The sequence below is a fragment of the Hordeum vulgare genome, chromosome 6H (assembly GCF_904849725.1).
Source record: "Hordeum vulgare subsp. vulgare chromosome 6H, MorexV3_pseudomolecules_assembly, whole genome shotgun sequence".
NCBI classification, from domain to species: Eukaryota; Viridiplantae; Streptophyta; class Magnoliopsida; order Poales; family Poaceae; genus Hordeum; species Hordeum vulgare.
The window spans coordinates 458,484,558-458,496,448 of record NC_058523.1 but is presented as its reverse complement, the minus strand read 5'-3'; positions in this window follow the sequence as shown (position 1 = coordinate 458,496,448).

The following is an 11,891-nucleotide window of genomic DNA, read 5'->3' as shown; positions in this document are numbered from 1 at the left end:
CGGAGAATTTTTCCATCCTATGAACCAATAGCCAGCTCCCTTCTCTATGCAAGTATACAGCTATAGGAAACGAACTTGAAATTATGTAATGATAATCGGTCCAGTACTTCGTGTTACATGTATATATGTACTTTTATTTGGTGCATCAACATTTAACCGCAAACACGGAATCGGAAACACTTAACCGCAAACACGGAATCGGTGTTTCCGGATACGTGTTTCCGATTACGTGTTTCCGATTCCGTGTTCGTAAAAAACGGAACATGGACACACGGAATCAGAAACACGGAATCGGAAAGACGTAAACGGAAATACGGAACCGGAAACACGTAAACGAAAACCCTGAAAATACGGAACACGGAAACACCGAAATACGGAATCGGAAACCCTGAAAAGAAAAGGAAAAAAAAAGAAAAAAAAAGCATTAGGACCGGTTGGTGTTACCAACCGGTTCTAAAGGTCCTCCGCCTGCGCGCAATCTTCGGCGCCCACATGGAGGCCTTTAGCACCGGTTTGTAAGAGACCAGTGCTAAAGGGGGGGCCTTTAGTCCCGGATACGTAGCACCGGATGTGTATCCGGGTCCAAAGGCCCTTACCAACCGGTTCTAATACCCCTTTCTCCACTAGTGCATCATCATTGTTGGGCAATTTATCTTGACCTTGAGCTTGTTCATTTTGTTGAGAGTCTTCTCTCTGTTCATCGGAAGCGTGTGGGGCTTGTGGAGGTGATGGCTCCACTTGAGTAGAGCATTGTCCTTCTCCTTCGGCCATAAGGGGTTCCTCAATGGGGAGTATTTGACCAATCCCCATTCTTCTTATGGCTTGGGGAGGAATTTCATCACCTACATCACAAAGACCACTTTGCTCCACTTGGGAGCCATTATTTTCATCAAACTCCACGTTACACATCTCCTCAATGAGTCCGATGGACTTGTTGAGGACACGGTAAGCATGAGAGTTTGTAGCATAACCAACAAAGATGCCCTCATGTGCTCTAGAATCAAATTTAGCTAACCGTGCACCTTTCTTGAGAATGAAACACTTACAACCGAATACCCGGAAGTACTTGAGATTGGGTTTGTTTCCAGTTAGAATCTCATACGGAGTCTTGTTCAAGCCTTTGCGAATATAGAGCCGATTGGATGCATGACATGCTGTGTTGATGGCCTCTGCCCAGAAGTTATATGGAGATTTGAATTCTGCCATCATTGTCCTTGCAGCGTCTATCAAGGTCCGGTTCTTCCTTTCTTCCACGCCGTTTTGTTGAGGGGTATATGGTGCAGAATATTGGTGTTTTATTCCCTCATCACCTAGAAACTCATCCAAGGTGTAGTTCTTGAACTCGGTGCCGTTGTCACTTCTAATCATCAAGATCTTTGCTTCATGTTGACGTTGCGCTTCATTTGCAAAGTTGATGACCGTTTGTTGATTCTCACTCTTCTTTTTAAAGAAATATACCCAGGTATATCTTGAGTAGTCGTCAACAATCACCAAGCAATACTTTCTGCCTCCAAGACTATCAAATGATGGAGGACCAAATAGATCCATATGGAGAAGCTCCAATGGCCTCTTAGTGTAGATAAGAGTCGTTGGACGATGAGCAGTTTCATGAATCTTTCCTTCAATGCAGGCACTGCAAACACGATCTTTAGCAAAACTCACATTTGTTAGTCCACGAATATGGTCCCCTGTCAGAAGGCTTTGCAAAGATCTCATATTGACATGAGCTAAACGGCGATGCCAAAGCCAGCCCACATCAACTTTAGCCATTAAACATGTCGCGGTCTTAGTGGTCGCTTTGAGAAGTTCACCACATAAAGACCATTTTCGACATATCCAACATAGGCTACTTTAAGAGTCTTGCTCCTCAGGAGGACCACGGTATCAAGATTAAAGAATGTGGAAAAACCCATAATTGCGAGTTGACGAACCGAAAGTAAATTGTAGGCAAGTGACTCAACAAGCATGACCTTCTCAATAGATAAATCTTGAGAGACGACCACCTTACCAAATCCCAATACCTTTGACGAGGATGCATGAACGAATTGGACATGGGTGGGCATAGATGGAGAAGGATGCACATTCACCACTAAGTCCTTGCTTCCGGTCATATGATTTGTTGCTCCACTATCGAGCAACCATGACACCCCACCGGAAGCAAACTCCTGCAATAGATCAAGGCTTGGTTTTAGGTACCCATTTTTTAATGGGTCCTTTCATGTTAGAGACAAGGGTCTTAGGAACCCAGATAGCCCATTCAATATACTCATCGTAGGAACCAACAAATCTGGCATAAACATGCCCATCACTAGCACGACATAAGACATAAGAAGAATTAAGTTTGTCGGCTGTGTTAGTAGGAATGGTTTTGTCCTTCTTGAGGTTTCCATAGTCCACCTTGTTCCTGTTCACCTTCTGAGTCCCCTCACCTTCTTTGACAAAGATGTCCATGAGGGTAGGAGATCGTTTGTTCCTGTTCCTCCTTTTACCTTTTGACTTGGAGGTAAGTCCAAGTCCCTCCTTTCCTACAACACCTTTTTGAGTGCTCAATAGGTCGTTCATGCTCTTATCACCTTGTATGCATGCCACAAGGCCCTTCTCAAGTTTCTCCTTTAACTTGGCATTTTCCTCCACAAGATGTACATGCTCACAGCAGGGATTAGCTGCACAAGCATTATCAATTAACACAAAGGGAGGACAAGTAGAGATCTCCTTGGTAAGCTTTGCTTGGAGTTGATCATGAGACTCTTTCAGAGAGAAATGAGCACCTTTCAAGACCTTGTGGGCCTTGTCAAGTGTGTCAAACTCCTCCTTGAGTCTGTCATGGCCAACCTCAAGAGCATACTTTTCAGACTTAAGAATACGATTAAGAACAACATCATGATCTAGTTTCTTTTGCATTTTAGCGCAGTCATCGTTGTATGACTCCTCAAGAGCCAAACGAAGAGTGCGCTCCTTTTCTAGAGCAAGAGATAATTCAGCAATTTCATCGGCATAGTCACGACTGTGTCCCTGAAGCTCGGAGATGGTCTCCTCATGAGACTCAATGAGGTCAGTGGCCTCACCCAGTTGTTCCAAGAGAGCAACAAAGTGCTTCTTGGATTCTCCCTTAACAGTGCACAGAAACTTGTCAAGATCATGCTCATTAAGTTCCACAACATCACTATCATCAACACAGTTTAACAATGAAGGAGCAGTAGCGATGTTGGTCTTAATGATGGGCGTTACCTGATTGATACCTTTTGCCATGAGGCACTTGGTGATGTGGTTCTCGTTGGGGGCGTTGAAGAGAGACACCTTCTGGGGAGAGGTAGTGGCAATAGCAACAGTTGCCGTTGCCACTGTATCATCATCATCATCATCATCATCGGAAGGGTACTCTTCAAGGGCGACCATCCCTTTTGGGTGAGGTTTCTTCACAAGGTTGTTCTTGATTGGAAATGATTTGGTTTTGTCTTTGCGAATGAGCTTGCCCCCGTTGTCTTCCCTTTTCTCATAGGGACATTCGGCCACGAAGTGACTCACGTTACCACAGTTATAACATGTCCTTACTCGTTGTTTGGGTTTGAATCCACTCGAGTTGTTCTTGGTGAAGGTGGGTCTTGAGTTCCTCTTGTTGCCCCAGAATTGCCTTGATGCAAGAGCCATGTGCTCATGATAGGCATACTTTGTGCCTTCAGGGCAGCCCTCCTCTTCCTCATCCTCTTCTTCTTCTTCAAGCATTGCTTTTGCTTTCAACGCAAGGTTGGGTGAAGTTGTCTTTGATCGAACACGAGAAAGTGCATTGTCGGCTGTTTCGTTCATGATTGACATTGCAATGAATTCGTCCAACACCTCACTGGAAGACAAGGAGTGGAAGTCTGGCCGCTGACGAATGACAGATGACATGGCTTTGTTGAAAGGCTTGATGGCTTTAAGAAACTTGCGCTTGACCCATGTATCATCCACATCCTTGCTCCCATGATCCTTGAGTGCCACAGCAATAGCAGTCACCCTCCGATAGAGATCACGAGGGTCCTCGTCTTCCTTCATCACAAACTCATCGGCCTTATCAAGTATCACTTCATAGTTGGATCGTTGAATGCTTGAGCTTCCCTTGTACAACACCATAATATGCTCCCAACAACCCTTGGCCAAAGTGAAGGGACCCAAGTGAGGAAGATATTCAGGTGGCACTACAGACTGGAGAATAAACAAAGCGGAGTGATTGTATTGATTGTCTGCATCTTCTCATGGAGTGAGGTTGCTTGGATCATGGGGATAATATCCTTGCTTGATGATTCTCCACAAGTTTGTTGAGCTGTGATTCAAATGAGATTTAATAGAAAATACCCAGTTAGCAAAGTCACCATTTACAAGCTTAGGAGGAGGACCAACAGGATTAAGACGTGGTGCGGGAACGGATCCTCCATAGACCATGGGGGGTGGAACTGAGGCATATGTTCCAGTCCCATCCTTTCCGTGAGATGAGGAAGGTTGCATACCTTTAGCTGCTTCCTTAGAGGAGTTGGCCTCCGAATCGGTGACGGTGGGTTTAACCACTATAGCCGGTTCGGGTGAACTTTTAAAACCCTCAATTAACTCTTTAAGCATGGTCTTGACTTTGTTCGTCAAGGACGTCTTGAGGGCGGCCATAGCCGTATTCAAGTCGTCCCTTGTGACCGAAGTTAAGTCCATGGCCTCGGGTTGCCCATGGTTAATTCCCTCTTCGTCCTCCATACTCTTCGGGTGGTTAAACCCTTAATAAAGAGACGTGGCTCCGATACTAATTGAAAGGATCGATATGGTTGACTAGAGGGGGGTGAATAGACAACAACCACTTTTTAATTAAACTTAGCAAGTTAAGGTAAACAACATATGGGTTCACAAATATTACGACAATGAGGTGAACCCTAATGAAGCTAACAACGAGAGCTATTAAGACAAGTAAGATATAGACAACAACATAAGCATACACAAAGTAAAGGTCAGAGATAACCACAAGTGGAACCGATGGAGACGAGGATGTGTTACCGAAGTTCCTTCCCTTTGACAGGTAGTACGTCTCCGTTGGAGCGGTGTGGAGGCACAATGCTCCCCAATAAGCCACTAAGGCCACCGTATTCTCCTCACGCCCTCGCACGATGCAAGGTACCGTGATTCCACTATAGGTGCCTTTGAAGGTGGCGACCGAACCTTTACAAACAAGGTTGGGGCAAACTCCACACAAAGCTTGGAGGCTCCCAACAAGACCACGAAGCTTCACCACAATGGAATATGGCTTCGAGGTGACCTCAACCGTCTAGGATGCTCAAACACCCAAGAGTAACAAGATCCGCAAGGGATTGGTGGGGGAATCAACTTTTCTCTTGGTGGAAGTGTGGATCTAGGCCTTCTCAACCGATCCCTAAAGAATCAACAAGTTTGATTGGCTAGGGAGAGAGATCGGGTACTTTTGAGCTTAGGGAGCAACAATGGAGCTTGGGAGGATAAGAGGCGAGGTTCCACAGCTAGAAGAACCCTTTATATAGTGGGGGGAAATCCAACCGTTTTCCCACTCACAACCCGTGTCTAGCGGTGCTACCGCTGGGTGCAGCGGTACTACCGCTGGCTGCAGCGGTACTACCGCTGGGCCCCTGGTAGTGCAAGCACTACCACCGCCAAGAAAGTCTTCGCAAAAAGGTCTGTCCACGCACAACCGATATGCAGGCGGTACAAAGCTCCTGGAGCGGTACTACCGCTGACCAGGGGCGGTACTACCGCCACCTAGCGGTACTACCGATGGCTGCAGCGGTACCACCGCTAGCACTCCAGCGGTACTACCGCTAGGGCTAGCGGTACTACCGCTAGGCCCAGCGGTACTACCGCTGGGGGACCATTTGCAAAGATGAAGGAAACACAAAGGCGGCAGCCACTCCAAAGTTGCCGGCAAGGGGAAAATATGTGACGTGTGCGCGTGCAAAGATTGATTCCAGCCAAACCTTTCCACTACGGTTCCCCTCTTAATAGTACGTCTTTCCTATGACTCAAATAAAGAGAATCGTAGAGAGCGCCGTGCTTCTGTTCCACGAACGAGGAGGCGAGTCGTCTTGTGCCGTTGACGTGTGTTATCTGAAACCTTAACACACACGGTTAGTCCTTTACGGTACTGTCAGCAATCACCAAAATTACTTAGGCATAAACTATGCCCCAACAGATGTAGATGACTTCTCCGGCAGCGTGACGAAGCTCCGGTGGTGGTGGTGGTCTACTCCTGCAGGGCTCCGCCCGAGCTCCGCAGAAAACCGATCTAGAGGAAAAACTACGAAGTAGAGGTTTAGGGTTGCACGTGGCAAAGTTGTGTCTCAAAAACCCCAAAACCTCTAGTATATATAGGAGGAGGGGAGGGACTAGCCTTGAGGCTCAAGGGAGCCTCTAGAGCGTCGACCGAAGTGGAGGAGGGAGGAGTCCTCCTCCAATCCCAATTGGATTAGGACTCCTTCCTAAATTTCCCACCTCTTTTGGATTTTCCACTTTTTCCTCATGGGCTTTCCTTGGTTGACTTTGTAAGACCATTATGCCTTATTGCGCATCCAATAAACCCATGTGGACCCCTTGGGGCGTGGTGGGCCCACCCAGTGGGCCCCCGAAACCCATTCGTCACTCCCGGTACACTGCCGGCAATGCCCGAAAACCTTTCGGAATCCAAACACCAACTTCCTATATATCAATCTTCGTTTCCGGACTATTCCGGAACTCCTCGTGACGTCCGAGATATCATCCGGCACTATGAACAAGACTTCGGTTACCAACACATATAACTCAACTATACCAAAACGTCATTGAACCTTAAGTGTGCAGACCCTGCGGGTTCGAGAACTATGTAGACATGACCTGAGACACTCTCCGGTCAATAACCAACAAAGGGACATGGATGTCCATGTTGGCTCCTACATATTCTACGAAGATCTCTATCGGTTGAACATCTATGTCAAGGATTGATATAATCCCGTATACTATTCTTTTTGTCCTTCGGTATGTTACTTGCCCGAGATTCGATCGTCGGTATCTCCATACCTAGTTCAATCTCGTTACCAGCAAGTCTCTTTACTCATTCCGTAATGCAAGATCCCGTAACTAAATCCTTAGTAACATTGCTTGCAAGGCTTAGTGTGATGTTGTATAACCGAGTGGGCCCCGAGATACCTCTCCGTCACACGGAGTGACAAATCCCAGTCTTGATCCATGCCAACCCAACATGCACCTTTGGAGATACCTATAGAGCACCTTTATAGTCACCCAGTTACATTGCGACGTTTGATAACCCACAAGCTATTCCTTAGGTGTTCGGGAGTTGCATGATCTCATGGTCATAGGAACAGATACATTGACATGCAGAAAACACTAGCAATAAACTCACACGATCATACGCTACGTTTATAGTTTGGGTTTTGTCCATCACATCATTCTCCTAATGATGTGATCCCGTTATCAAGTGACAACACTTGCCTATGGCCAGGAAACCTTGACCATCTTTGATCAACGAGCTAGTCAACTAGAGGCTCACTAGGGACAGTGTGTTGTCTATGTATCCACACATGTATTTGAGTTTATAATCAATACAATTCTAGCATGGATAATAAAAGATTATTATGAATAAGGAAATATAATAATAACCAACTTATTATTGACTCAAGGGCATATTTCCAACAAATTTGTATCTGCCAACTCTAATATTCAAAATAAACTTCTGTTTTCTGTGCCCGTGCCGCTCATGAAGCGGCAAGGGGTGGCCGGTATCTTCCAATTTAAATAGATTATTCTCAATATGAGTGTTTATTCACTTGTAATTCCACAAGAGTATCGCTATTGGATAGCTCTCTTGTCGTCCTGCATTCCACAAGCTTGAGTTTGCTCAATTAGGAGCTCATTTGCAGAAGTTATGGCAGTTCTCGTATTCCTTCTTTTCTTCCAGCGGTTGTACCGCTACCTAGGGAGGTTGTACCGCTCAACCCCTAGGCGGTTGTACTGGCCCAGCACCGGTCCACAATCGTACATGGCTCTGTTTAGCTGTGGTAGTTGGGCGGTGATGGCTGATACGTCTCCAACGTATCTATAATTTTTGGTGGTTTCATGTTATTATCTTGTCAAACTTTGGATGTTTTGTATGCCTTTTATATATTTTTTGGGACTAACTTATTAACTCAGTGCCAAGTGCCAGATCCTGTTTTTTCCATGTTTTTGACCCCTTTCAGAGGAGGATTTTGAACGGAGTCCAAATGGAATAAAACTTCCGAAAAGATTTTTTCCGGAAAAGAAGAAGATAGGGAGACTTGAGAGCCAAGGCAGGGGGTCCTCAGGGACCCCACAAGCCCTCATGGCGCAGCGAGGGGGCCCGCGCCGTCCAGGCTTGTGGGCTCCCTGGCCACCTCTGCCCTAGGTTTTGCGCCTATATATTCCCTAAAATCCTAGAAAAAATCAGGAGATCATCGAAAGTACTTTTTCGCCGCCGCAAGCTTCTGTCTCCGCAAGATCCCATCTGGGGCACGTTCTGGTGCCCTGCCGGAGGGGGGATTCGGATATGGAGGGCTTCTTCATCAACACCATGACCTCTCCGATGATGCGTGAGTAGTTCACCATAGACCTACGGGTCCATAGCTAGTAGCTAGATGGCTTCTTCTCTCTCTTGGATCTTCAATACAAAGTTCTCCATGATCTTCATGGAGATCTATCCGACGTAATCTTCTTTTGCGGTGTGTTTGTCGAGATCCGATGAATTGTAGATTTATGATCACATTATAAATGAATCTTATTTGAGTTTCTTCCGATCTCTCTGATGCATGATTTCATATCCTTGTAATTCTCTTCGAGTTGTGGGTTTTGTTTGGCCAACTAGATCTATGATTCTTGCAATGGGAGAAGTGCTTGGTTTTGGGTTCATACCGTGCGGTGACCTCACCCAGTGACAGAAGGGGTAGAGAGGCACGCATCGTGTTGTTGCCATCAAGGGTAAAAAGATGGGATTTTCATCATTGGTTTGAGATTATCCCTCTACATCATGTCATCTTGCTTAAGGCATTACTCTGTTCATCATGAACTCAATACACTAGATGCATGCTGGATAGCGGTCGATGTGTGGAGTAATAGTAGTAGATGCACAAAGTATCGGTCTACTTGTCTCGGACGTGATGCCTATATGTATGATCATTGCCTTAGATATCGTCATGACTTTGCGCGGTTCTATCAATTGCTCGACAGTAATTTGTTCACCCACCGTGATACTTGCTATTTTGAGAGAAGCCTCTAGTGAACACTATGGCCCCCGGGTCTACTCCACATCATATTTTCAGCCTTACACTTTTTAATTCGTTGCACTTTCCGCCTTGAGATCTCACTTTGCAATCAATCTTGAAGGGATTGACAACCCTTTAAAGCGTTGGGTGCAAGCTCTTTGGTGTTTGCGCGGGTACTCTGGACTTGACGAGATTCTCCTACTGGATTGATACCTTGGTTCTCAAACTGAGAGAAATACTTACTGCTCCTGTGTTGCATCACCCTTTCCTCTTCAAGGGAAAAACCAATGCAAGCCCAGTCTCCGTTAATGTGTCAACTTCTGGCGCTGTTGTCTGTTGCCGTAGCAATGGCCCGGTTGTACCACTATATTAAGTATAGCCGATACTACCGGTGTTCCAAGCGGTTGTACCGCTTGGGGCTTAGCCACGCCCAACGGCCGTGGTAGGTAGAACCTTAGGTCAAGTCTCTGTTTTGGACCGTTTGTTGGACGGTGGTTGTCCGGTTGTTCCGCTAAATTAGGCTGGTCGGTTGTATGGCCCTGGCCACCGGTTGTACCACTACCATGTAAAAATGGGGGCAACGGTCAGATTCATGGGGACCTATTTAATAGGGTCTTCTTCCCTACTGGTTCTCCATCTTTCCAACTCTTTTTTGCCCCCCATTGTCGACCTTCTTAAAGCTTGCTAACTCTCAATCCCTTCAATAATTCTTGCTAGTTCTTGAGGGAAAAGAGAGAGGAGATATAGATCCACATTTCCACCAATCAATTTCTCTTCTATGTGAGGGGAACAACTTGGATCTTGTTCTTGGAGTTCTTTGTAAGATCCTTGTTCTTCCTCTCATATTCCTCCATAGCTTTTGTTGTTGTGGAGGGATTTGAGTGTGTGGGACTTGACCACTTCGTGTGTTCTTGCCATTGCATTAGTTGCATCGGTTTGAGTTCTCCACGGTGATACGTGGAAGTGAAAAGTTGAGAAGCTTATTACCCTTGGGTACTTGGTACCCTAGAGATTGTTCTTCATGGATGCTTTGGCGTCCTAGAAGCTTGGTGGTGCCTTGGAGCTCAATCATTATGGTGTAAAGCTCCGGGCATGCTTCGGGGCCTCCAATTAGGTTGTGGAGATTGCCCTGAGCATTTCAGGTTACCTCGAAGCCATATTCCATTATGGTGAAGCTTCATGGTGTTGTTGGTAGCCTCCAATTAAGTTGTGAAGATTACCCCAACCTTGTTTGTACGAGTTCAGTGACCGCCCTCAAGGGTCCCTTAGTGGAATCATAGCATCTTGCATTGTGCGAGGGCGTGAGGAGATTACGATGGCCTTAGTGGCATCTCGGGCAGCTTTGTGCCTCCACATCTCTCCAAATGGAGATTAGCATCCGCAAGGGTCTGAACTTCAGGATACATCATCGTGTTCACGTGCCTCGGTTATCTCTTACCCGAGCCCTTTACTTATGCACTTTACTTTGTGATAGCCATGTTGTTTCTTGTTATATTTCTTGTTATCACTTAGTTGTTTATCTTGCTTAGCATAAGTTGTTGGTGCACATAGGCGAGCCTAGTTGTTTTAGGTTTTGTGTGTGACAAATTAAACGTTAGTTTTATTCCGCATTTGTTCAAGCCTGAACCATAATTTTTTTAAAGCGCCTATTCACCCCCCCTCTAGGCGACATCCACGTCCTTTCATATTCAATTTGAACAAATAATTTTTTTACCGAAGAACTTAAGGAGCATTCTATTTTGCTTGATGCTATAACAAAACAACTTGATCATGCTAGTATAGAAGTTTCTAATCTCCAATCTCAATATGCTCTTATCAAAAATTTGCTAGGAAAGATATTTGATGCGCAAGCCACGTTAGTAAATCAAATGGCAGCTAAGCAAGAATCTTTAAAAGAGAAAAATGATGAAGATATTAAAATGATTAGTGTTTCTTCTATTGATTCCTTATTTAGTAATGTTCAAATTGATGATGAGGGAACTAAAGAAGAGTCAACTTTCGCTAGAAGGCGTTTCCATGATTTGGAGGGTGAAAATCTAGTTGAAAAAATGATGAAAGTGGGATACAAGAGGTCAAAACTTTATCTAGTGATGCACCCACTATTTGGGATTACAAAGACTTTAATTTTGATCGTTGCTATTTTATTGAGTGTTCTTCTTTGTTGCAATCTCTGATAAATTCACCCAATGCCTATGGACAAAATAAAGCTTTCACTAAACATATATCGGAAGCCGTAATAAAAACTTTGGAAGAAAAGTTAGAATTAGAGATTCAATTCCTAGAAAATTATATGATGAATGGGAACCTACCATTAAAATCAAGATCAAAAAAATTTGAGTGCTATGCTTTATGTGATTTCGGTGCTAGTGTTTCCACAATTCTGAAATTTCTTTGTGATGTGCTTGGTCTTACCAATATTGAAGAATGTTCTCTCAATTTGCACCAAGCGGATTCTACTATTAAAAAGCCTATGAGAAGAATTAATGATGTTCTTACTCTTACAAATAGAAATTATGTGCCCATAGATTTTATTGTTCTTGATATTGATTGCAATCCCTCTTGTCCAATAATTCTCGGTAAACCTTTTTACGCACTATAGGAGCCATGATTGATTTGAAAGAAGGAAATATTAAATGTTAG